General features: G+C 36.7%; 1 protein-coding gene and 1 long non-coding RNA gene across 7 annotated transcripts in view; one reads left to right on the forward strand and one right to left on the reverse strand.

The window, feature by feature from the left end:
* The window catches only part of Oamb (Octopamine receptor in mushroom bodies), a 121,472-nt gene that overhangs the window by 63,683 nt on the left and 30,242 nt on the right, over positions 1–27,547 (forward strand). The window contains exon 1 of one of the 6 annotated variants that reach the window (XM_071714622.1): positions 14,868–15,392. The exons of the other annotated variants lie outside the window; for them this stretch is intronic. The gene's annotated coding sequence lies outside the window, so the exon portion shown is untranslated. Of the gene's footprint in view, positions 1–14,867; positions 15,393–27,547 lie in introns of those variants that run through there. 6 annotated transcript variants of the gene reach the window in all.
* Positions 13,167–14,748, reverse strand: LOC139777282 (uncharacterized). Its single transcript, XR_011719306.1, has 2 exons — positions 14,671–14,748; positions 13,167–14,109 (listed from the first exon to the last, which is right to left on the reverse strand). It is a non-coding gene; the product is annotated as an uncharacterized lncRNA (long non-coding RNA).

Here is a 27,547-nt window from a genome sequence, read left to right on the forward strand (position 1 = left end):
ATCGCGCTCGTCTCGTCGCGCTCAATTAACGCTTATAGTAATTAACATCTCTAAGTAACACACCGTGCGGTATTTTTCCTCCGCGGAGAAGGACTCATTATATGTCGCAAACAACGCCGTCGCGTCGTTGCCGCCGGTGATTCGTGAGTCCAACGCGGTCAGGGTAAACATATTACACACGAAACTAGCTTGAAGACTCGTAATTTTCGGCGTAAGGTGATTATGCGAATGGGATTTGGCTGGTGCGCCCGCGCGGCTTTTGTACGAAAATGAGATGCAAAGCGGATTGTAAGACGTAAGAACGACTGCCGGAAGTGGCTTGAAATTTTGAGTGAGTAATAATCGTGCGATGCGGTTCAAGTGGCCTATATACGTACGCGTATACGCGAATGATTTCGTTGAAAGTGACTTTCGGGCGGGCCCGAGAGAGCACTCGCGTTTTTAATCGCATCGCGTGTCTCGGAGAATTTTATTAAACGTGCTATTTTGATCTTTCGTGTTTGCTTTAGTGAAGGGCTTAAAATAACGCTTTTTCTTTCTCTTTTATTCTTCGCGCACTCACATTCGCTTCTGTTATGAGAATACTATTTCAGTCTGAATATATTAATGCAATATCCTGTTGAACAACCCATAAGACATCCATGGAGCTTCATAGTTTCTCATAAAGTTAGATGGGTTAAAAATGTTATCTTTTATTGATATTCGAGAAGATACATGTGCACATGTGATATAAATAATATTTTTAATAACATCCCTCAGCTGATCGTTTCCATCTATTTTTACCTTCTATTTATGCCTGACAGGTTAATCGGTGGTATCGAATACCGTCTGCAATAGTTGATGCAAATTTCACACCCGCGAGATAATACCTCGTGCGACAAGATTTCCGTTAAAACTGGGTATTTAATTAATGAAACATTTTGAATTTTGACATAAAAGCGGTACGCTCGTTGATTCCCATTAAAACCAAAACCAGGTGTAATTAATTAAAGCGCGGTAAGATATTTTCTCACGCACTACCCATCGTACACGATTCTGTCGCGTATGTTTTATCGAAATATATGTTAAAATAAATCTGCCTCTTCCCTCTCTCCTTCCCTTTCTTCCCTCTCTTGCTCATTCTCTCTCTCTCTCCCCCCTCTCCCTCTCTTTCTGTGCGTATCGATTCACGTTGTACACCCACGCAAGTCTCTGTCTCGCGTGTGTGCGCGCGCGAATGTAAATCTCTGTGCGTACGAGCGAGCGTTTTTTTTCCCTTTTTTTTTCAATCAGTGATGCCATTGAATCCGACACTTTTCAATCTCGGCGCCGAGCGCCAGGCCTAAGCGGCTGTCGCGTCGTGCGCGTGCATCGTTCACGTAACAATCCTGCGAATAGCGCCGGACGCGCTTTGAAACGATCAACAAGACTCGCGCGAGAGATCGCGCGATTCAGTCCATTCGTCCAATTGTATTTCAGATAGGTAGCTACTGCCATGCGCGGACTTCGCCGTGAAACGTTGCGCGAATACCGATATTTGCCAGTGCACAGTGGTCAGACCACATTCGGCGTTTCGCATAAATGCAGATGAGCCCTCATCCCCAATCCTTTGTACATCTCGCGCGCGCGTATATGCGTGTACGTATATTGTGCGCGAGATATAATTAAATCAGTCTATTCAGAGGGATCTACAAATCGTGGAACAAAGAGTGTGGTAGAGCGAGAAAAACCACGACTGTAGAACGATGGGAGATTGGGATTCTGGGAAAGGGAGTGAAAGAGAGGTGGAGAGAGAAACGGCATGACGAATTACGGATGACAGTGCTTTGATTATGAAATTGCGTGCAAAGGAACTCTCTTTTAATATCGTATTCTTTGACGCAACAGGCTTTGTAAATATTGCATTTCCTCAATATTATTTCCCGTTGGAAATAGAACTGCTAAGAGTTGTAATTACTGTTCCTACGAATATTGATGATGACAGAAATATTAAAAAAAATATTTTACATCTTCGCAAAAATGTATGGAAAAATTCAAGATTCTCTGAGATGTTTTAAACTTAAACCATCAATCTACTGTGTCGATAGTTTAAGCTTATATGTAAAGTAATATAAAGTAACTAGAAGTTTAATCTTGAATTCAAATATAGTTTTTATTATAAGTTCTTATTCAAAGTATAGAAATATAGGAACAGAAATTGGAGTCGGACAAATTTATACGAACGATTCTACTGAAGTATATAAAAATTAGGCCAGATACAGATCTGAATATAAATATGTTCAACTATCAAAATAGTTATGCAAAAGCATGATGATTGCTCTAGTAATAATATACATATATATTGCTCTAAATCTCTAAAAAGTTTTGACATTTCAGTAACCAACTTGAACGTCCAATATAATTATTTCGATGGTTAAACATAATTATTCTCAGATTTAGATAAATTTCTGGTTATTTCAGCAAATGAAAATCGCTCTTTCTATGTAATTGATGGAGGCTCGTCAACATGGGAAATAGCAGATCTCTACGTCGTCATGAGAAGCTTTCACCGATAGGTACGCATTTAATGCGCATAGATAAGCGCGATTCTCCCCAGGGCCATTTATGTCATCCCGTCTCTCCACGAACCGTTAAATCGTGCTCCATGGACAGTAAGGGCAAGTCATCGATCATCATGTGATCATTCAAAGCAATCCGGCACGGTAGTCTCTGGCGCGGGCGAGATAGGTCGAAGATCAACCACGACAAACGACATTAACACCCGCGGGATCTTCGTTGCGGGTGTCACTCGAGAATTAAGGATGACCACCACCGTCTTCGTTATTTTCGGTTCTCAATATATTATTTTCGGCGCTATAACTTTCCTTCCTGCCTCTTCTTTACGAAAAAAAAACGGATATTTTTTTTATTTGTCAGACAGGAAGATCGAGCAGTCGCGGTGCACTCATTCTCCCGTTTTCAGCGTAGGTGAAACTTAGCTTCGCTCGACATCTTCGACTATTTCAATAATTTATCTATTGTCGATATCTCTAAAGACGCGAACCGAAGATGTACCTGTCATTTGCACCTATTAGATTTCGACATGCATTAGCACACATGTGTTTGCCTTCAATATTCAAGGGTGTTAAACTAGGTTTTCGAAAATTTATTATATTTTATATGTTTAACATAAAATATAATTATATTTAACATAAAATAAAACGCCGCTTCCGGCGAATACGAACAGAGGGAATACCTAATAACATGGACTTGGCTTTTACCACGTAGGTAATTAGAGAGCTGTAATATTTGATAGCTGCATGTAGTCGCTACAATTATTCTCTCGCACTTCATATCCGCATCAATTTTACGCGCTGCTCGCAAATAGTTATTCTACGTGGCGGACATGCAAGAATGAAACTGCTATCACTTCGCGTTTCATGAAGATAAACGAGCGTATCATGGCTCTCCGACCTATTCAAATGCGATTCCGAGATGAAAGACTGTCTCAATTTCTTCCCGACACGCGTGCGTCGTCGCGGCGTCTCTTTTACTCGTTTTCATCATATTTTTATTATTTATCAAACTCACAGAATACATCACACGCGTCGCGGTATTCAGTTGCGCGATGCATCGTAAATAAAACGTAAATTCATGATAAATAATGCTATTTACAACTATCCTGTTACCGTATTCCGTTTGAAATATCAAGTTATGAAATATGAAGCAGCACGGACCGTAAAACATTTAACACGATGAATCGTAATTTTATTAACATTTTTATTGGGAACGCTATAAATATAATTAAAGAAATATCGAGAAATGTCTACAAACTTTTTGAAATACTTTGCTGCAATTAACGAAGGTACTTCTGTAAGTAAATTGCAGCGTAAATAAAGTCAGAAAGAAGGTGGGGCTCGCCAAGCGCCATGTTCGACGAAGTATATTTGATGTACCCTTCAAATATTTGCTAAAAGTTTGATGTGCAGATGATGAAACCTGCTGCAAATCTTATTATTGCTTTTTGTCTCTTGCCTCCGTCGCAGACGGTAAACTGTCCCAAGTCATAATCGTCCTTCTCGAGGTTCTCTTCCGCATGGTCGCCTTTCTGAATATCCCATTTACACTTCACCCCGGACTACATGCATTATGATACAGGCACGCATTACATAAGGGGGTACATAAAATTACACTTCTTATGCATTATATAGAGTAACACACCATCGAGGGTGCATTGTAAATGAAAGTAAGTTTTATGTCATACTCTTGTTGTTTTAATTTTACATATTTTCGCGTTTCGAAGTTTATAGTTGAAATGAAAGGTAAAAGAGGTGTAAAAGGTACGCTTTATCGTCGAGATAACCACTAATTGATATTTCACGTTATCCTTATGTTACATTTACTGCTATTACTCGTACGACATTTTAACTTTAAATGCCCTGCATAACGTGTTTCTGCAACACTTGGGTGGATTTTATAGGCCATCAACTGTACCGCGTCGCACAATATTTATATTCTTCTTTAGCTTCTTATCTTGTTATTTAAAACTGTATAATTTCTACCGAGAATTTTGTTAGAATTATTTAATTATTTATAACTATCTAATTTCTACTAAAAATTTGGTCAGAAGTATTTGTTGGAAGTATATGTAATTAGATTGTAAATTGTAACTAATGATGTAGCGAGTAAACGTCGTAAACGAGCAGATGAAGCTTGGATATTACGGGGAAATGTTGTTCGCGGGAAATCTTTTTTGCGGCAAAAAAAATGTCGGGATTGCGGTTTAATGGAGGCAAAACGTATAAGCGATTTTAATTATGCCGCAACATCGTGTGCCGATGTTGACGTGTAAACGTAAATTTCACGGCGCGGACGAGAAGATCGAGCGAGATGGAAGCGAGGAAGCCGCCGGAAGGAAAATATCCGGTCTTACTTTGACTTTAAAATCGACCTTAAGTGCTTGCCGAAAGCGTTGAATTACGTTGTCAGACAGCTGAAGAAATACATATTTTTCCTCGGAATAAAAATGTCATCGTAGGATACATTGCATCGTTACTATCGGTGCGCTTATCGTGCACGATAATATTATTTCGCGATTTTTTGTAAACACATTGTGAAGTTAATTTACACTCTTATCGATTTTTCGTGACACCATTAATTCGCGTGCGTGTGCACACCGCTCTAGAGAGAATATAAACATGTCATTTCTCTGAATGCTACATCGTCGACTAGTCAATATAGTTTTTCTTTCTCTCTATCTCTCTCTTTTTCCATTCTCTGATCGCTTCAATTTTTCTAACATAAAGTTCCAAGTCACCGCGTCGTTACAATCGTCTCAAAGTAAGAAAGAATCGACACGGAGAAGGTCAGTCTTTTCCGAGTACAGGCCATCCGAATGGCCGACTTTGCGGAAAGAATTCACGCGAGTTTCTGAGCTCTCGCTCGTTCACGTAAGGTATCTCTCGAACGAGTGTTCACTCCAATATCAATTAATCAGTCGAGCAGGTCGCTCGAGCATGAGACACGATTAACCGCAGTGTCTTCCTGTTTTTTTCACTTTTTGTTGAGTCGCGTCCGTGCTTTTCCCACCGGTTTAATGGCCGTGTTCCAAATTGGCAGTTTGTCGTCAAGGAAGTGCCAGGGATTGTAGATAGATATATGACTTCCTTGGATTGTGAGCTGACTGACGAGTATCTTTAATGATCGAATAACAGAATTTGTTACTGAAACGCTTAGTATTATAATATTCTGCAGAGGCTGTGGAAACCTGATATTAAATCTATATGAACTGAATTTGTTTATATAGATTCGTTTATACAAGCCGGAAGAAGATGCCATAGTTCAGAAATATCATAGAAATATGAAACCAATAGTCACAACCGCTTCGGAATGTTTGCAAGATAAATGTTGTATTTGATTATATGTTTATCCTTGCAAAACTGGCATTTTATCTCTATATCTGGGTAAGATGCCACCTCACACCTGTAATGGGAGAAGACGCGAGTAGGTGAGAAACATGCAACACATTAATAAATAAAGTGTAATACGCATACAAAAACATTAATTTATCTTTAACAATAAACCATTTAACAATTAATAATTGATAAACACAATTTCAGAAAAATTAATAATACAATGAAGCAAAATTAATAAGAAGAAATTGTTTATTATCTTCGACAGCAATTGGCAAAATTAATAAATTTTGCTTTAGATATACTTACATTTATGTTGTAGCGTTCACGATATTTTAAAGAACTAAAATCTGATATAAGAATACAAAAATTGTACATCAGTATTAGTGTAAATAAAATAATCTGTCACGCTAATGATGTTTTTCCTGAAGTGGCATAAAAAATGAAGAGAAGATACCACTTCTGACTCTTCACAAACTAATGTCATAGAAGAAATGGCTATTCAGGTCAAGAGAACAGCCATTTCACGTGGTTTCAAAATATGTTAAATAAATCCACTTTTAATGAAACGAAATTATGTAAGTTCTTAACAAAGAAGAGTACAATATTATAGTCTATTCACCGCTTGGTTTTCTCGGAACAGATTTTCCCTGATTCTTCGAATTTAATCAAAACTGGAGTAGCTTGCATGCATGTATCGCTCGTTGTATGAATCTCACATTAATTACTAGAAAACATTACCATCTATCGGATAATAAACAAAATATTAACAAAGTGACATCTTCCCTCGACTTACCTTATGAATAAATACTTTTGGATAAATACTAACAATAAGAAAAGAAATTTAAATACAACAAAATGATTTTTTACAATTTCAAAAGCACGAATTTATAGGTTATTTGCTCACAAATATTCCGTCTTTTTTTCATTTCGTTTGTCGTTTTGTCTTTTATTTCTTGCACATTTTTTCATTCGTTCTTTTTTATTCACCGCAACCTACTTTGAAAACTTTTATCTTTCATTATCAATCTTGCGAACTAAATTGGAATCTACATTTTCCAGATGCTTTGTTCTCTTTCTGGCAAGTTATATGATCACTGATATAAGATTCGAATTTATTGTTTAACACACATGTACATTTTAAATTCTTTTAATTTATCAATTAAATAGATTATTATGATTATAGAGATTATAAATGATTTAGAATTATAAAGTCAAAAGTATAGAATAAGATTCCATTTACCTATTTTTATAGTTGGATAATTTGACAAAATTCTTGTCCTTTTAATTATAAGTTCAAGAATTAGCTCGAAATAGTTAGGAATTACAGGCTTTTGACACTTGTATTAAAGAAAAATCTATTTAAAAACTTTAATATTATAATTATAAATAAATAAAAATACGACCGTACATGACACACAATTAAATTACAAAAACGTCATAATTGGTCAAGACTAGATCTTGATTGCCTATAATATATTTTTTTGTAAATTTTACGTACAATTCTTCGCCTTGGCAAACCACGCGCCGTTACTTTCGGACATAACGCAGTCTTAACCAAAACTAGAACGGCGTAATCACATAATTGAATTGAATTGAATTTTTCGCAACATTTCCTTTATACTCTACGTATCCTATCCTATATGTACATATTTTTCCCGTATATTTCTCATATTCGTTTATTTCTACTTTCCTTGTGTATGTTATAGTGTAATTAAATTGATATCAATTTAATTATGTGATTGTGCCGTTCTAGTTTTGGTTAAGACTGCGTTATGTCCAAAAGTTCGGCGCGTGGTTTGCCAAGGTTAACAATTGTACATAAAATTCACTCAAAAATAATATTATAAGTAATCAAGATCCAGTTTTGACTGACTCTCTTGTAATTTGATTTAATATTATAATCTTTCAAACAAAATTTACAAATAAAATTAATTCTATTCATCTGGGATACCTAGTAATATGTTTGAGATAATATCCGTTTAACGATAGACGGGTGAATATCGGGATACATACTAGGTACTTTGCATAAAATAACAACCCACGATTTGCACTTGTAAACCTTCCCTTTATATGAGGTAACACAAGAGGGAGAGGCCACGACAGAGCCGCCCGTAGCCACCAATATTACAACGAAGAAAATGGAGATGAAAGGAGTTATTGCTTGTTGCGTAGGGAAAAGAGGACGCTCGAAATTCTTGCTCTTTTAACCTTATCCTGTAATGCGACTGCGGAGTGTTCCGCATGCTATGTATGCCACAAGAGTTCTGTAGATATGAATGTTATGTGCCACGCGGTAACCGCTGCAGCGATTCGCGGCGGCGGTGTCATTTTCGACACAGCATCCAATCGTCCCGGTTCGATTTGCAGAATCGCAGACTTAGCGACGGTCGAAGAGGCACGTTTGAGCTTTACATACTCCGTGTAATGCACGCGAATAATGTAATGTCGTGTACCGTGTGGCATCGCGTGCGGACGAGCAACGCTAGCGCATTTGCCTGCGTGTCCGGGATTGAAAGTTCGGATTTGGATCTCTCTCGGATTTTGGAAATTTCTGCAACAATGAGAATCCGGAGGGAATCGATTAAGGGCGCAACGTAAACCGAGAGAGGGATGCGAGGGGAGATAATCACTCGTATCTTATTGGAAACGTTGCCGGAATGTAGAGCAAAAATAAAGTCTGTGTTTTGTTCATTTATCGTCAAACTTATATATTCCGTTTCATTTATTTTATCTTTTTGCGATTATTTTTGACAACTTTCATTTTGGCTATTACAAAGTCCGCTCTCGTTCCAATTTTTCGTCACATGTGAGAAAATATAAAAAATAATATTATTCCCCGTATATGTAACAAGTACAAACAATTGAAGTTACGTACGTCTGATTTTTTATTTGAAGTGAATAAAACGCAGACAAAGAAAGAGTAAAAAGAGAGAAAGAGAGAGAGAGAGAGAGAAAGTGTAGTATTTTTAGGAAAATATAATGTTGACAGTTAGCCGAACTAAAAACTTTCGTTCCATATGTTGTCGTCATTTCCATTTTCGCTAACGCTTTATATACATATATGTATATATGTGCACATACACACGCACGCACACATAGAGTGTTAAAAAAGTAATAATAAAATAATAATCATAAAATTTTATTCTTTAGTTGATTTTAAACTTATTTAGATCGTGAACTTTAAATCATCTTTCTTTAATAAAATCTCAAGTTAAGTTCTATAGAAACTTTAAATTTATTTATGATACATACATTTTAATGTCGAAAACTATGAAAGGAAATCATAGAAGTATCGGCTGCAAATTTGCAAATTCATAAAATGTAAGGTGATTTCGTTATCCCTCTGTATTTTTTATACTAAAAAATTTCAAAGAGTCGCGTCTGTGAGATTGATGATAACGCAGAAGTCGGTTTTCGAGTTTTTAAATTCTTCGGACAATGTCTTTGTGATCAACTTTTCTTTGCTACACGCCCAATAAAATACGCTGTACGGGAATTTTCGTGCGGAACTAGAACGAATTTCGTAAAGTTCTATTTCGATAGTCTGCCGGTTCGCAATGCGACGCGTATATAGCTTCTTCTTTCCTCGAGATCCCAATCGACCGTAGTTGCGACGCTCATGTAACAAACGCGAACAATCTAGCGATTCCGAGTGATGCTGTGCGGACACAAATGAACACGATTTTTGGTTGGATTCTCGCTGCCAGACAGAACGGAGCCGTTGCTATTATCGCCTGGGGGAAATACTGATCGTGGTGGCGGATCTCGTCGTTGAACCATGGCATTTCAACTCCCAGTAATTTTGTCGTTTATTCCTAGCCTTTCCTTCCTGAGGATCGGAAAATCATTCAATCGTGCCGAAGTATAAGCTTTCCTTCTGCGACGCCTTCCGTAATTTGCTCCGGAAAAATCAATAGAAATTAAAGTAGAAACTTCAATCGACCATTTTCACCCACTCGTCTGTTTCTAGCGTTGTATACGGCTTTAAAAAAAATGTGCGTTTGAGTAAAATAACGTTCGTACAAAATTGCAATGGCATAAAACCGGAAGCTGCATGAATAAAGAGATTTTAACTGAATTGCGTGGTACGAGATAGTGAAAATAGAATTTTCACGTGTGTACCGCGCTTTCATACAGAATTATTTGATATAAAAGTTTTTATTATGGAGTCATATAACGAGACACTATACTAAAATAGTTAGGTTTTACATAAAAATATTTTTAACAATTCTTTTTGTTTACGAAATATGGAAAAGATATAACTTGTGGTATTTTTCATTGGTAGCTTATTGTTAGATAGAAGAGGTGAACATATAAAATTATTTTTTTAGTTTATCCATGTAACATCAATATATATCTCTCTTCACAAATCAGCGTAATTAGTATTATTAATTATATATGTGATCCAACATTTCATTATCAATTCGTTTGACGATAGGAACTTTTCGAAGACCGCCCGCAATTTCGTCGCAGCAGAAATACTAGTCGGCTGATGTAATTGTTACGGCCGAGTCACGTAATTAGCGGAATTAGGCACATAACTGCGGTGCTTGTCGTTCGCTTTTGTCGTGTGCCAGGCTCCAATGCACGTGGCACGTGGAAATGGTGAAAATATAATCACGAGAACCGCAGTATGCGATCTTCAAATACATTTTCATTGATACACGCGCGATAAGTGATAATTAATTATTACGCAAATTAAATAACCAACATCAGAATATAAACAATTACATTTTTTAACGAAAAGTACATCGATTAACGCAAAAATATAATTAACTAACTTGAGTGGATTAAATTTCTAAGGAAAAATAATCTTCTATTCATAAAAAAGGAAAACCAGGATATATTTACTGACTTTCAATTTGTATTTATTTTCAATGTGTGTTTAATTAAAAGTATTCGGTCTCACTTAATATACAACGTAAAATAAAAAGATAAATCGTAGCAACATTATTTTACGCAACGCGTTTAATTGTAGCCGCTCATAATTACAGCATATGGGAGCCTGGTCAAGGATAAATTCGTGTAAGCATGAAATATTCGTTGGTACACGATAATATTGCTGCGACGCGGACGCTCGGTGACTTAGCATCGCGATGTTTTTTGTTCGCGATGTTTTTTGATAAACGTATCCGAGCGCATCAATCTCTTTATCCTTTCTCTTGGCTCTCTGGACCATTTTTCCCTAAAATTTCTCGCGTGTTTCTTTCGCTTCTCTCTCTCTCTCTCTCTCTTTCTCTCTTTTCCTCCCGCCAACCTGGCCGCTTTATCAACTTTATTCACCACAACCTACACACAAGTGCGCAACATAAATATTAACAGAATACCGCGCAAGTTAAGCACTTTGTGCTCGACGTTTGCTCTAACTGTACTTCGTGCCAGCAGCCCTTGAAGTTCTAATTGACACTCGACCCAAGCCGATACCTAAGGCCCGTAAACTCTACACTCATTGCCATCGCGCAATACGTCCGCTAGAATTTGTTCAGACACCTTGGAGATGCATGCTTGTTTCACTTGAGCATAGACGGAAGCTTCGGTCTAGTTTCTCGGCAAGCTTGAACTTATAATCGAAAATCTGGATTTGAGCCCAAGAAGGGCTTAGTACAAAATGTGGCTTTTAAGGAAATTGTACCGAATTTTTCATATTTTATATTGAAGTAGAAAGAAGAGAGAGGGGGGGGGGGGGAATTTACACATACACAAAAATAATATCGATAAAAAATGTTAGCTCAAAATTTTATAATGTTATGATTTTCGAAGAAATTAGAGATATGATTCTCTTTTTACATACAGACAAAAAAGAAGTGTCAAGTCAAAACTTATGTACTCAAATTGATTATTTAGTGTTTCGTATATATATACGCAACAATTTATAATCTTCTTATAAGAATTTCAACCTTTTATTTCAACTTTTTGTTGAAATAATTTATATAATTGAATTATATAAAATGATATAAACTTATTTCAAGCGAGTTTTCTTCGTATAACGCAATACAATTTCATTTCAAGATCTGCACGTTGGAATTAAAGATATTTTCAAATCAAGAATATTGTTTCTCTCTGTGTATATGTCAGAAGAGAGAGAGAGAGAGAGAGAGAGAGAGAGGAGAGAGAGAGAGAGAGAGAGAGAGAGAGAGAGAGAGAGAGAGAGAGAGAGAGAGAGAGAGAGAGAGAGAGAGAGAGAGAGAGAGAGAGAGAGAGAGAGAGAGAGAGAGAGAGATTCTAGAAAATAGGATAGAACGAAATTATTCTCCCAGATTGATTTTGCCTGATATTATCCATATATCTTTAGATACAAAATAACTGTTCTCCCACGGTCTTGACTCAGGAAACTCAATCGACATTTCCCTGGAGATATATTCATGATGGATCCTGTTTCCGGTACATCAGCATGGGGTGCATACCATGCGACCTTTCCTTACGTGAACTTTGACCGGGCGAATCGCAATATATTGCAGTACCATTCGGTGCCGCGGTCACATGAAGTTTTGTTTGTTAGTTTCTGAATATGTCGCCCATCTCCGGTGCAGCGATTCGCGTGTGAGCACCAATCTGTAAACTCCGACGTTGCTACAGCCGCGAATACGAATATTGCTTAAGAGAAACACCCCTAACGTACTAAACGACACGAGCGTATAATAGAGACAGACTCGAATTTTGATCAGGTTCGAATGTAATAAATTGGAAATTTTCAATTTTATTTGCAAAACGGTAAAGTTACGCATGATTTAGTTAATTTTAATTAATATATTGAACGGGATAAATTAAAAGATGTATTTTTATACGTATGTAGATAAATGTAAGAAATGCATGAGAATTTTATTATTCATTTCTCATTGCTTATTTGTAATTTTGTAATAAATACAAAAATAAATAAGAGTAAAAAAAACAGTTATTATGTAGAACAAAGATGATTGCAAATTAGTTCATATATATTTATATTGCAAGATATGCCATGCGCATGCATGCATAATTTGTATATTTTACGCAACGTCGTTTTCACAATGTATATCTTGCGACGCTGGGTCAAACGCATGTTTACGTAATGCAAATGGTAATTGTTTGTAATTACCGATGGATGTACTCCACCAATTAAATGAATGTGACACTTCGTGGGCGATACCGCGATGCACGGTTAACGTCACCCTTTGACACACTTTGAAACGTACAGCGTGCGATTTATGCGAGGATATTTAGGTGTGGGCGGATACGCGGTACTCTAGAATTTCGTTAAACGCAACCAAATAAAAATTCACAGGCATCCCACCCCTATCTTTCATCGAGGCGTGAACATATAGAAAAGTTACGAATGTTTTATTTACTTTATTGCGTACATTGCACGGGCATTTACAACGTGAATGCTCGTGCGCTCAAATATGGGGATTAAGATACGGCGCAAAATCAGGGGATTTGAATATCTCGCTGTTCAAGAATCTCCGAATTAAATCTGAAAATTGAAAAATACAAACGCGCGAATACGCATTGCATTCATTATTTTCGTTTTGAACGCGAACGAACGAGAAGCTTTTTTCCCCCCTCGTTTTCCGGCACTTCAATTTAAATCTCGCTCGGACGTTTCTCGCGGCATTAGATTTATTCCGCATTTTATGTTCTATAATTAATAATCACTCTTCACAAATACCAGCACATTAATCGTATATTCGGATAACAGTTTAATCCTAAATTACGCAAAACGTATTCGGTGAAATTCAATTATTTTGATGGAAAAAAAAGGAATGCATCGGCTTAAAATACGAAAGCTAAATGACGAAGTTAGTATTAATAAACGTACGTTAAATTAGATATCTGCTACATTGATTAATCAACTTCAGTACGATTTTATAGCTATTGCGTTTTACGTCTTGTAGTGAAAATTTTTATCTTTACTGTAGAGTATTTTAAATATAATTTCATTGATAAATTTCGTCTTCTTAAATTGATTATACATACGTAACTGCGTAATACACGAATGTAATAATCCACGTCCAAATGTCTTTCATCATGTTTCTCCGGGAACATGATGAAAGATAGAATATCGACGACGATATGTGCAAGTCAAAGGATACTATCCGCCCGGAATAATTTCTCGTACCAACGACCCTTATCGCTTCGGAACGGTTCGCAAACAGTTCGGCTGACCCGAGTTCGGATCTTCTTCATGGTACGCTGGAGAAATTTCCTCGACGGCAGTCTTCGGACGAGCCGCAAACTCGGTCCTTTTATCGGCGAGGCACAGCTGGGGAATATGAAAATAATATTACCAATATCTTGGTGTGAATATATATATGTGTATGTGTGTGTGATGACGAAAAGTACAGTAGCGAATCTGAAGGCAAACGCGGAAACCCAAAATATCCAATAAGGAAAAGTACTTTTTGAATTTTCAATTATTAAACAAAAAATCATAGTTTGTGACAAGTTTGTGTGTATGTGTTTTTAAATACAAATTATTTTGTTTAAGAAGATCACTATAATGACTTAAACGAAAGCTTTAAATGATTTTTTTTTTCTAAATACTTTTTCATTGGAGATATTTTGCACGAACTTGCTCTACATTCTGTAATTTATTTTTCGATGTACATATAAATTTATTAAATATATAAAATATTTAATGCATAAAAAGCTGAACAAATTCCTTAAGGAAACTCTCAATATTATCGACAGTCTATATCTATTAAACGCATCGTTTTCAAGCCCTCAAATGCAGTTCCAGCTTACGTACGGTCCCTTCTCCCGTCGCATGTCGCGTATCTCGTCTCGATTTATTCATCCGTTTCGCGTCGAACATAAGACTCACCGAGCACGTACGTACATCCACGGGTTCCTCGTGCCCGTCCTGCGATCCCTGACGATCTGCGAATGTCAGGGATCCGCGCGCTGCTGGCGGGACAGAAAGCAGGACACAATCGGGAGAGCCGGCGACGTGTCTGCGTCCTGCATCGCGCATGCGGCTGCAATCGCACGGGACGCCCGGATCCTCAGTGCGCTCGTCACTCGCGACGCGTCCAGGACGATTCTCTCTCGCTCCTCTCGATCGTCCCTCGGGGCTTCGCCGGCTCTCCTTCTCTCTCTCTTTCTTCCTCCCTGTCTCTCTTTCGCTCTCTTTCGCTATCTCTTCTGCTTTTCGTCGCGAACGTCGAGGTGCCGCACCGGACACGAGCAAGCGCTTGATTTTTCAAATTCGTCAAAACGTTTTTCGTGGCCCACGAACGTGCACCGAAATCTCGGAGAAAGATCTCTAAATCGCGAGAGATCGGCGATCGAAAATCCGCGCTGGGAGAGAATTTCGCGAGGAGCGGACGCCGAAGCGAAAGGGGCGAAAATCGCGAGGCGGACGATCGCGATATCGACCGTAGATCCGGGCCGATGGACGGTTTACGCGAGTAGTTTGGTAGATTTTAGAGTGACGCAAGTGTTATCGAGTCGTGCGATCGGTTTGAGTGATTCCACAGATTGCTGGCCGGATGAAATAGTCGGAAGAAGATCGAGAGATGCGGCGGCAGTTTGGCAGTTAAATAGGTAAAAGCAGTGGATGAACTCGCGCGATATGTCTGACTATATCGTCTATTTACTACTTGCTTCAATCGTTTGTTCCTCCCTGGAGATTTTCTACGTGCGACCTCAACCTTCGGTTATATTCTCACGAGGAAACATAATTGAACTTGTTATTTAATCCGAGGAAGATTTTATTAACACGATATAATACGATAAATTGCAATTTTCGCACAGATTTCACAACTTTAGATTTATCATTTATAAAGGGTTTTCGTGTATATTGTAATTCTCAAATTTGACAGCATAAATAATATGATAAAATTTGCATTTATGAGAATTTATTATTTAGATTTTCTTGCTGAATAAGTTATTTTTATAGCCGTGTTCTCTCTCTTCCTTTTTTCTTGCTTTCTTTAAATATTAAATAGGATGAAAATTAAATATTATCGTAAGGTTGAGTTCTACTCTAAGATAGCCAAGAGAATATAGCGGAATATAGTCAATATCGTTTCTATGGTTTGAGCATTCTAATAAAAATTACTTTGCTCCTACGCTTCCTGAATTTATCTCCTTGAAATCTCAAACGCGGTCTTATTACGGTGACTGCAGGCTAGTTATAGACGATGATAACTCCCGTCGCGGGACCGCGATGAAACGTTTTGCACGTTTTGCGAATACCTGTCGTTTTTTTAGCAACATTAGAAATAACCGCTGCTAAAAAGCAGTCGGACACAAGTTTTTTATTATTTGTCGAGAACATTGCAGAACGCCATATTTCCAACGTCATTTAGTTTCTTTCATCCTTAAAGAAATAATATACCTTTTAAATGCATTACATAATGTCGACGCCAGAGTGGTTAAGCAATCCATCAAACTACTACTTGTTTTTATAAGTCGAAGAAACGATAATTAATCGAAACAAAAGTGTTATATTTTAGCAGCTTTATCGTTACGTTTGATTTCTATGCTTGTACACAAATCCATAGTGCTTACAAAACGAAAAGTGTCTTGATTCAACATTCAGTACCGACTCTGCATTACTGTTTAACTCTACTTATTCTACTTTAATTTGATAATCACAACGTAGATTCAACTTCCGTGATTTTATCGATTTGGGAAAATTAACATCGCAAATCAGAGAGCGCGGATTTATCTGCCGCTTCTATCCCCTTGCAAAACACGAGCCCAAGTTTATTGCGCCAGCTGGGAAGCAATTCGAGACGGGCGTAATTACTACCATAGAGTACAGCGATGACATCTGTCCTAAATTTCTTTCATTGTACTATGTTATTCTCCTCATAGTTATATAGTCCGTCGTAATTTAATCTCCGACGGAATGCGAGTAAAAATCATCACACGCGACGGGAGACGCGGCAAAAATATTAAAGCGTAACGTACTAATTAAATAACTTACGTTACGAAATATTTTATTCAAAGTCAAAAATTACTGCGATATTAAGAACTGTTCGATGTAAGTTTCGATGTACGAAACAAAACTGATTTTCTTAGCGGAGGAGGCTGGTGGATTGAAGATATATTGCGTGTCCTTTGTAAGGTTTGCGCCAGTCGCGTCGCCTGATGATAAATTCAAGGAGTACCTAAAGTTTAATCATGAACTTCACGAAAAACTTCCTACGTTCGCTTTGCTGAGTGAAGAATATCTCGGATTGGTGTCGGGAAAGATTCACTCTCTCTCCTCGCCCGAATTTATTTTCCCCGTTTCCGTAAAGTGGCTCGCGGCTTTATTGCGTCGGTCAAAACAAACTCGAGGGAGTAGCCCGTGCGGTCTTTACGTTGAAAAACAAGTGGGAGCTGTTCTCTAACCGAAAAGTACGATAAAAAGAAGATAGAATCTCACGCGAAGGTGTGAACGGACAGGAATGATTAATGAGCGCGAACGTAGGCGCGATTTTTCCCCCCCGTTCGTTACTTGGGCGCGGCGATAGCTCAACGTTTATATTTCACGCGATCGCGACTCTGTATCGAATGACGAATTACGACGGCTATCGTGAATATCGATGAATTGCCAAATGCCGCGCTAATTGCCACCGTTGATTTGCCGGAGGAAGTTTGACCTCAGACGGCTTTGCGGGGAGGAGAAATATTGTCCTTCGTGGCGATACGATGAGGCTCGGTTACGATAGGGCTCGTGATAACGCGCGACAGAATGGACGCATTACACGTTACACATTATTAATTGTCCGTTCGTCAATGACCATCTGCCACATGTATTAATTCGATTATTCACCGATCCGTCGTCTGTAACATATATCGATTTAATTATTCAGCGAATCGGCAATCGGAAGACTTTGCAATTTTGGAGAAACTCCATTGGTTATTATTTCCATATTTTATTATTGTCTCGTGACAAATGAGCAATTATCAGTGCAATGAATAAAATCCATTCACAACTTGGTTAAATAGAGATTATCCGCTTATCGGTAGATACGTTTTGTTGTCCGAAAGTCGGAAATGGAGTTTATTTATCGCGCGCTGTTGGCGCAGTTATTGAAGCTTTTCTATACACAGTTGTAAAAGCGAAATCAAATAATTCATATCGCCACGATAAGTTAATGTAAATTAGTGTTTTGATAACGGCGTCGGACTACTTTTATCACGATCCAGTGTAAAGGATTAAAATCAGATTAGCAGCATTTTGCATACTCGGCTCAAGTGGTTTCTGCGATTAATTTACGTGTCGACTGACAATTACTTGCGCAAAGAGTAAAATCTGCTTAAATTCTGCGTAACACTAAATTCTTATCCTTGGCGATTACCCCTCGTTATCGATCACCGACCAATATAAGTCTTAATTGCTGACGCCGAGTTTCAGCGACCTCGGAGTGCTCCTGTGCCTTTGTTTGCCGCGCTTTTAATACACCTCTCTTCTTTGCATGTTATATCACAAAAAGTAAGAGATTTATTTCGTAAAAGAAGTATTGCGAATATTTTAAAAAGATAATTTTTGCAATTTAAATTCTTTTAAAAGTTTTATAACATTTAATGGAAGATTATACGTGTCGATCTCATCAATATATAATTAATTTTGAATAAAAACATATAAATTGCCATCGCACACACAAACAGAAAAAAAGAAATCTAAAACTGGTTAAAAATTCGCAATAAGTCTAAAATATTACAGTAAAGAATGAAATAATAATACAAAAAAATTAACAGTGTATTTTTATATTTTTCTAAGCTAATTAGAGTACGAGAAATACAATAGTTTTGAAATGTTACAAGATGTAATACTATTTCTACTTCTACATATATAATTTAATACGTTTTTAATTAAACTTCTTCTAATTAGAATTTTATTTTTAACGATTATAGTTCCAAATTCGTAAAATTAATTCTCTATTAAAAAAGAAATTTTTGAGACAAAAGTCATATAACACTTTTGATAAACATTAAAACTTTTTAATTTTCTACACAATTTTATCATACAAATCTATCTCTCTCTCTCCCCCTCTCTCTCTCTCTCTTTTTCAATATATCAATTCTTTTTTATAAAAAATAATAAGCTATATCCACTGCATGATCCTTTGTATGTTCGGTAAATTCTGAAACCAATATTATTTCGTTGGTCCAGCTTTATGAGAAGTTCGTTCCGCCGGTTTGCTCCTCTATTCATCCCGATCCTGAGGTTACAGCCACGGAATGATAAGAAGAGTCCGTCAATGGCCCTCTAAAACCCACGTCCGATGTTTTTCCCTTCGCAAAAATATCGCGTCTGTTAATCCCCGCGGAGTTGCCGTACTCGCGTGGCATCATCGTTGCTTTATCGGCCTTGCGCTTACTGGCGAAATCGTCGACGTCGAGGTGCGATTGTATATTGTATGTATACGATGGGCAAGTGCTTTCAGAGGATTACGAGTTGCGCGATACGTCGGGTAACTTCTTTCAGTTTTATTGCGTACCTTTGCAACAGGAAAAAGCGCGAATTTTATACAACATTCCCCAAGAACGTCGCACTTTCTTTTCTCAACGGATATTATTTGTTGTAGAAAAATATATAGAGAGGTATAGGTCTCTTCTCTCGATAACGAAATAATTAAGATCTTCACTAGTAAAGTTTTGATGACGTGAATGTAATGAAATTTATTTTTTCACTCAATTCTAAGTAAATCTTGTTGTAAATGCTATATTTATTAACTGTTTTGTCCAACAGTCAATGATATTTTTAATAGAAGCTTTTTTCTTAGTGACTGACGCATATATTAACCCTTAAGTGCGCAGCTTTGCATATATGCAAAGTGATTTTTCGATACTCGATGTACTCTTTCTTATGAAGTTCAAGCTGAAAATACGCAATCTGTGAAGGGTTTTCTGATCGTTTTTTTCCTTTTAGATGGGAAGATCTTTCTGGACCCTCCCCTTGGGGAAAGAGTCAAATTAGTAAAGAAGAATTTTTTTAGGATTCCTTAATAAGTCATTATTTATTTAGAAAATAATCTGAATAATGCTACGAAAAATTGCACATTTAAGGATTAACATTGCACAGATTTAATTACAGAATTATTTAATATTAAATATTAAACGGCATTGACGAATAATCCAGAAAAGAGTATAATTAAGCATTATTGAATTTAATTTCCTGCGCGTTTTACTAGTAAAAATTTAACTCGAGACTTTATTATAATAAGATATTCGATGTTAAAAGCTTTAAAGTGGCAAAGAATATAGCAATTTCTTTTTTAATTTTTATTAAGCAAATATCGCGCTCGATTCAGCGCATCTCCGGTTCTGTAAAAATTCTTCTCTTCTTCTTTACGGATACATCTTTTACGATTTTCTTGTTTCGAAAAAAGCATGTCCGTGATAAAAAATTCCGCAGCTGTCCGCGCGCGTCTTGTTAGCGAGAAAAAACTGTGATCGGACACTTTCCTCGGATTACTGTAATCCGCGTTATTACGACCAAGCAAGATAACGCGGGATAATTTCCCGTTCGCGTATCCAGCGTGAATTATTGTCGTTTGACTAGTACATCTCCGTGGATATATCACGTTGCGGAGCAAATATTTTCCCACAGTGCGCAATTTCCTTCATTTGATAGGCAGGTGAAAGACCATGTGCGAAGGCGGAAGGACAGGGAGTGCGCATGCAGAGCAGGATCGAGGGAACGTCGGGCGGAAATGGACGTTAGACGCGGGCGGGAAAGAGAGAGCGGATAGCGGCGTTAAAATAGCCGATGGAATTGATCGGGGTTCAACAATAAGACGACGGGTCGACGGTTTTCTTGAAGATGCGTGTTTATAGCAGCGTTTCGATTTTCCTATCAATATTATAACCATATTTTCTACAATACTTACACTAGTATTTTGAGACTTTGAAATTTTGAAGAAAGAATTTTGAAAATTCTTATAACGTGGAACATATACAATTTACTGTTAAAGTCGTAATGTCAAATTATACTCAATTTGAGTCATTTTTAACCATTCCTATATAGGTTGCCACTATTCATGCAATATATCGTTAATTTAACTAAAATAATGTTAATTTAACTAAACCAATGGTGTTAGAATAATACTGTGAGTTATGAGTTAAAATTTTGAGTGACTTTTGAGTTAAAAAATAATAAATTTTGACACATATGATAGTTAAAAATAACAAAATATTATTTAACTCAAGGTATCGGTTTAAATTTTATTTTTTAATATTTAATGTTGTCGAAATTATATAAACTCGAAATTGTAAAGCGTGTTTTCTCAGATTTAACGACTTTAGTCAGTGGACTTTAGGAATTAGTCAGTGTCAGATGTCAGTTTAATCTTAATTGTACAAATTTTAATTGTTGCGTAAATTAATAAATCACTTAATAGTAATTTCTTATACAGATATAGTTGTTATATCTTTCTTTGCAAAATCTGTCAGCGCAAGGCACTGCGAAGTGCATAATCTTCTTTAATTTTTCCAAATGCATTCATTTCATCTAGCGATACCTCGTTTACTGGAATCCAGCGACATTTCTGTCATAACTAAGTAGTCTCATAAATTATTTTAATATCATGATTCTCTCCCGGCACGTCGGGCGCCGAGTGTTTTATTCAGAAAACGAGGAAAAAAAAGATGAAACTGAGACACGCGCGTCCGTCGGCGTTGCGGAGAAACTTTTCTTTGAATCTCGTCTCGGATGGCGATGAGGGACGTGAGCGCACAAGCGATCGCATATTTCCATTTTATTTACCAGCACCGCAGGGACAATCTATTTCCCTAGTATATTACACGGTAAACATTTTAGAACGTCGGGAGAAACTGCTGTTGGAGACGGGAGACGAAAAAGACGGCATATTGAATGCGTACGTGCGTAGTGTGCGTAGGGACATGAGCAGCTGAGAGGAACACGTTGAAATATACCGCTCGCAAATTTCTGGGATACCGTTTCCCAAATTTTTTAGTGGCAGTATTTTTTAACATCCCACGACGAGTCGTATACAATGACATACCGTTAAGAATACAGTTTTTTTTATAATTACAAAACACACGAGTTAGCAAATTTTAAGAGATTATAGAAATACAAAAATTGATAACAGTTTAAAATCAAGAATACTCTCCAAGCTATATATTTACAATCTATTTAAAAATATATTTAAAATTGATATTTAACTATACTATTACTATTCTAGATCGAATAAGAGAAATAGGAGGACTTTCTTATGTTATTAAAATAACATTTAATAAGTGTTAAAGCAATTGTATTGTTTTAACACCCTAACAGCAAATGTATATTCTGAGAATGTTCAGTGGATATCATAAAGTATAAAATATTATAAGGATGTTCTTAGTATAGTACATCTTTAGTATACTCTATAGATATACAGGATATTGTTGCTGTTAGGGGAGATCCGGCACGTTGCGCGCGATTGAAATATAAATTCAGATATAAATATGACACATAAACGAGAGATTTGACTCTCTTATTAAAAGAAAAAATGTGTATATTACAATCACGAAAAACTTTGTAAAAACGCAAAGAGATAACGCCTGAATTATATTACCTAGTGGTCTGACCGATATAATGGTCATACTACTGAATCTCCGTTTAAGTTGCTTAAAAAATGAAATGGCTTTTTCATACGCCAGCGCAAAATAATATTGAAAAACAGCTGCAAGCGATTGATATTTGTTGGATGAATATTCGTTAAGAGATAATAGACAGGAAACAATGCGGGAAAATCAATCTGGGGGACAAATATGTGTAGTGAATGTTGATTCGTGACGGAAAAATAAAAATATATCATCGACAGGAGTATTCTCGTCTATTATTGATAATACCATAACGAGAATTCAACACGACAAACTCATTATTTTGAAAGTTTATTCGCCTAATGCGTCGTAAAAAAAAAATCGTTCTGGTTTTTATCGAAGATATATACGGAAGTGAAATAACGGAAGTCGCGATAAATCGCGGTGAAGGATAATTGAAATAGACGATAAAGAGTGAAAGAGAATTAAATATTGCGGCACTTTATTAAATATGCTGCGGACGAAAAATCGGTTATTGCGAGTTTGATCGGCGCTTCTTTCTACTGTTATCGTTTCGTGTAACAGTAAAAGGAAAATATTTGCGCTTAAAACAAAACATAACGTCTATATGCATATGTAAAATATAAATTTATTAATACTGTTAATATCTGCAGCAAAAATTTTAAAGGACATAATTTGAAAAAGGCATGATTGGAAAAAAGTATTTGTTACATCTCTCTCATTTAGAGTGTGTTGCGTTGAATTATATATTCTATATTAAAAATACACAAAGAAATATTTTAGATTCTTTAATAAAGAAAGATTGATATTTCCGTAGAGAAAAAATTTAGAGAGTATTTATTTGTACAAAAGTATCAGAAACTGAAAATAAAATACTTTTCTAGGCTGCGAATTTAGTTTCAGGACGTAAATAAATAAACCTTGTTTCACTGCTAATTTTAAATTGATGCCGTGTTGTAAGCGACAAATTGATATCGACAACTCCGCAAAGCAGAAACACTGTTAAATGCTCATTAAAAACTAACGTATCGCGTTGTGATAAAATTAGATCAATGTATCCGACTCGACACATCGTCAATAACATTTTCTAAATTATTTCTCTACGTGATCTTATTCACAATTCACTCTACAAACATGTACGATATTATTTACGCTCTGTCCTAAAAGAGAAAAATTATATGCAAATTTGTCGTAGGTAATCTAATATTACATCCGCAATATTATCTCTATCATACTGTTGCGGTCGGGGATAAGAAAAATCTGCTCGGGGTGGCGGGTTTCGCCTGAAAACTTGGACGCGGGCGTTTCCCCCTTTCGCCATACCTCTCTACGAGTAGGAAACCGGTAACTTAGTTTGTCGAAGGTAGATTAGAGGCTGCCTTCGGGCCTTACTGACGGCACATCAGCGGGGAAGGACTCGCCCGCTCACCCCGTTCCACTCCATACCGCTCGATCCGCACATTCGATATTAAAACTTTCTCCCCTGTCTCACCTCGGTTCGTGAAAAAAATCAGCGAGGCGTGCGCGAACGGATCGTGGGCGGATCACGGTTATTACAGTCTGGATTATACACATTTCGGCGAGCGGCTGGTTTCTACACTGCCAACGATTCTAGTCGTTGCTCGTTACCGGGAATCGCCTGTGATTCCACGGAGCCGTCACCCCTCGTGAGAAACCCCCCGGAAGTTATTTATCCGTTTGTTATCATAAGGGTGAGAGACTCGATGAATCACGATGCGTCTTAGGACGAGCTCAGCGAAGACAGAAACCTCGCGTAGAGCAAAAGGGCAAAAGCTGGCTTGATCTCGATGTTCAGTACGCATAGAGACTGCGAAAGCACGCCTTATCGATCCTTTTGGCTTGAAGAGTTTTCAGCAAGAGGTGTCAGAAAAGTTACCACAGGGATAACTGGCTTGCGGTGGCCCAAGCGTTCATAGTGACGTAACTTTTTGACATCCTTCGATGTCGGCTCTTCCTATATCATTGCGAAGCAGTTGGCCGAGCAAGTCTCGCTTTTCTTACCTAAATATTGACTGCATTTCCAATCTTTGAAATATGTCGATCTATATTAAGTTTACTTATAACGTTTGTTTTGACTTTTTTCTGGAAGATTATCTGTTAAAACCATAGACGTATACATATAATGGACTGAACATTGCCATCGGAGAGCTGCAGACAAAATCTAAAGGACAGAGATATATGCTTGTTGGGATTGTTTTTCCTTCTGTTTCTCCTTTCCTTCTCCCCACCAACTACACAATCAGATAAGGAAAGCGTTTCAGCAAGCATATCTCTGTTTTTTTACATCTTCCTTATTCTTCTCTCCAATAAAAGAACGTTCAGTCTATTATATACATACGTCTACGGTTAAAACTATATCATATCAGAGAGAAAAGACTATCAAAACTTCTTGCGAATACAGATTGAATAATAATGGATTTATATATGAAATAAAGCATTTTATAAAATCTATATTCATATTCTTCTGCCTTGTCGCCACGGTATTTGAACCTGTTTTCAAATTCCGTTCTTAATATTTCTTTTTGGACAGCTTTCTTCCGCAATTAGAATAACTAGCTCGCGGTAATAGCGAACGAAATAAAATGCTGTAATTTTTTATACCGCGGACGATATAAGTTATGATAAAATACTTTGGTTATTTTATGATAATGAATTGAAAATACATATAGAAATATACGTCGGTAGCTCGAAGCTGATTATGTGAGAAAATAATGTAGAGTGTATAATTAATGTGAATGAAATAATTTTTCTCAGACGACATTAATTTTTTATTTTAACGCCGACGTTATTGATACGGCACTTAAATGGCAAATTGGGTATCTCCGTATTTCATTAATGTCCTCATCCTAAAAGTCTCGTAGTGACTCACGCTGTTTTTAATCACTTACCATATTGTAATCTGACCTTCCGTCTCTCTCACTGCAGGCTCTTATCGTCTGATTAAAATACTGAAAATGTAAAATCTCGTTAGAATTTCGTAGGAAATGAAAATTTAAAATGCGCGACATTTCATTTTCCTCCTTTCTTTCACTATAAAAACATGGTATTATGGAGCGACATATTATTCTTATTAATTTAATGTGTTTTACTTTGTATTTCATTTATATCGTTAAAGAGATAATATAATATTGATATTACATTGAAATGTATATAAATTACGTAAATATAATATAAGAGAATAGTATAAAGTAGTAAAGAAAATAAGAGAGAATTATGCCTTTATTTAGCAAATTAGGAAAATTCATGGACACAAGAAATATGCAAAAGTTACTTCTTCAGAAGGAGTTAAAGACAATTGAGTTATATGTATATAACTCTTAATTAACTAAAGATATATATGTAACAAAATAGTCGGTTATTAATATTCTGGATTGGTTTCAACAAAGTAGATGAGTTTTCTGGAGTTAGAAATCGCGAAATGGCTACTCTGAGTCGCGGTTGTGCGTGCAACTATTCAAATTTTATAGTGCAAATAATTATACTTATAACTGGTTACGCATTCCAAAACTGATTTCTACTGAATTTTCTGAAAATACTCTCACATTGCGTAACGCGGTTACACCATCGTTGGGGAGGGGGGGGGGGGGAATGCAGACTTGCACGGGATTCGAAGCTCGGTATGGGTAAATAGCGTTTCGTGCTGTAGGTATTTATCTTGTTTCAAACCGTTAACCTCGTTTGCTCAGAGATATGTACATGTTATATCTGCATTTATCTATTTACCCGAGATTGGCTTCGTTATGAATTTCGACGGGATATGATTCTTAATAAGCAACCCGGATCTGAATGTTCAGGATTGAGAGTATCTACTTCGTGAGAGAAAGAGAGAGAGAGAGAGAGAGAGAGAGAGAGAGAGAGAGAGAGGGGGATAGAGGAGGAGAGAGCATTTCAATAAAACGATTCTAGCGGGAATCTAAGAGAGGACGTAGAAAAGCGGTTAAGCCAACGAGCAATTTAGGTGGCGAACGTATAACTATATATGAAGATAAGGAAAGCGAATCCCCTACTTGGTTTATAATATGGTTAACGAAGGATAAAGAAGATCCAGATGCCAGGAATTGCGTGGGAAGAGATCTATTGCCGGGAGTGCTGCGGAAACGCGAAAAGGTCACGGGACGAAATCCGAGGATTATACTGCGCATTTGTGAAAATTCTAGGGAGTTCCACGAATATAGCGATATACGACAAAATAATATTTACTTTCGTGGTAAACAATGGACTGGTTCTTATTGCAAAGGCATACACTCGTTTTCGATACAGTATTCGAGTATTTTTGTACATTATTTATATTTCCTATACATATACATAGTTCGCAAGTATATAATCCGAGAAGTTTGTTTTTATCTTCTATCGAGCTAATTTATTATCGCAATACAAAAACATGTTTCTTTAAGAAACAAATATGATTTTTTTTGCAACACATCTCTCTCTCTCTCTCTCTCTCTCCACAGGTGTACATATACCTTTATTACTATTTTATTAAATATTTATATGATAAAGCAAAAATAGGAAATATGGAACATTTTACGTTTTATTAACGCAACAAGTGATAGCTGTGGTATATGTATGAGCTATACGGACGTAGGGAATGTTGTAGCATGTATCCTTCATTATCTCAACCTTACATGAAGGGTATTAGAGGCTTTAAACCCTCTGGTTGATCGAAGTAGAGACAGACAGGAGAGTGAAATGGGATGCGCTTATAATAGATAGAAGTTTACGTAAATTGAGCAAGTTTGCGTAAATTAAGAGTACCACGCGTATGTACATTTTCTCATTGATCGTTCCGCAGTATGCGTAAATCGTGAGAAAAGTCAATTAAGTCTACCTTTTATACGACGCTTGTTTTATTCTTTTCCTAAATAAAATCTATGATTTATATGTGGAAAGAAAAAGGAAAAAAGAGAAATTATAAATAGATTGATGGTTTATAAATAGATAATGTAGATAGATTATCGATATATATTGACTCAATTCTCTTACAAATATGAGAATAAAATTCGCAGATTAAAATATTTTCCATATTTTTTATAACGGTTCAATGTTAGCAATAAAATATTTTATTCGCAAAGTTTTCGAGTTCTAAAACTAAAAGAGAAATGCGAAAAGAGCGATTTCTTGACCTCGGGAATTTTTATGCGATTGGCAATTCTCGTCTAGGATTACTTCCA

Source organism: Temnothorax nylanderi, unplaced genomic scaffold (assembly GCF_030848795.1).
Source record: "Temnothorax nylanderi isolate EJ_2023f unplaced genomic scaffold, tnyl_v1.0 TNYL_tig0143_pilon, whole genome shotgun sequence".
Taxonomy (NCBI): domain Eukaryota; kingdom Metazoa; phylum Arthropoda; class Insecta; order Hymenoptera; family Formicidae; genus Temnothorax; species Temnothorax nylanderi.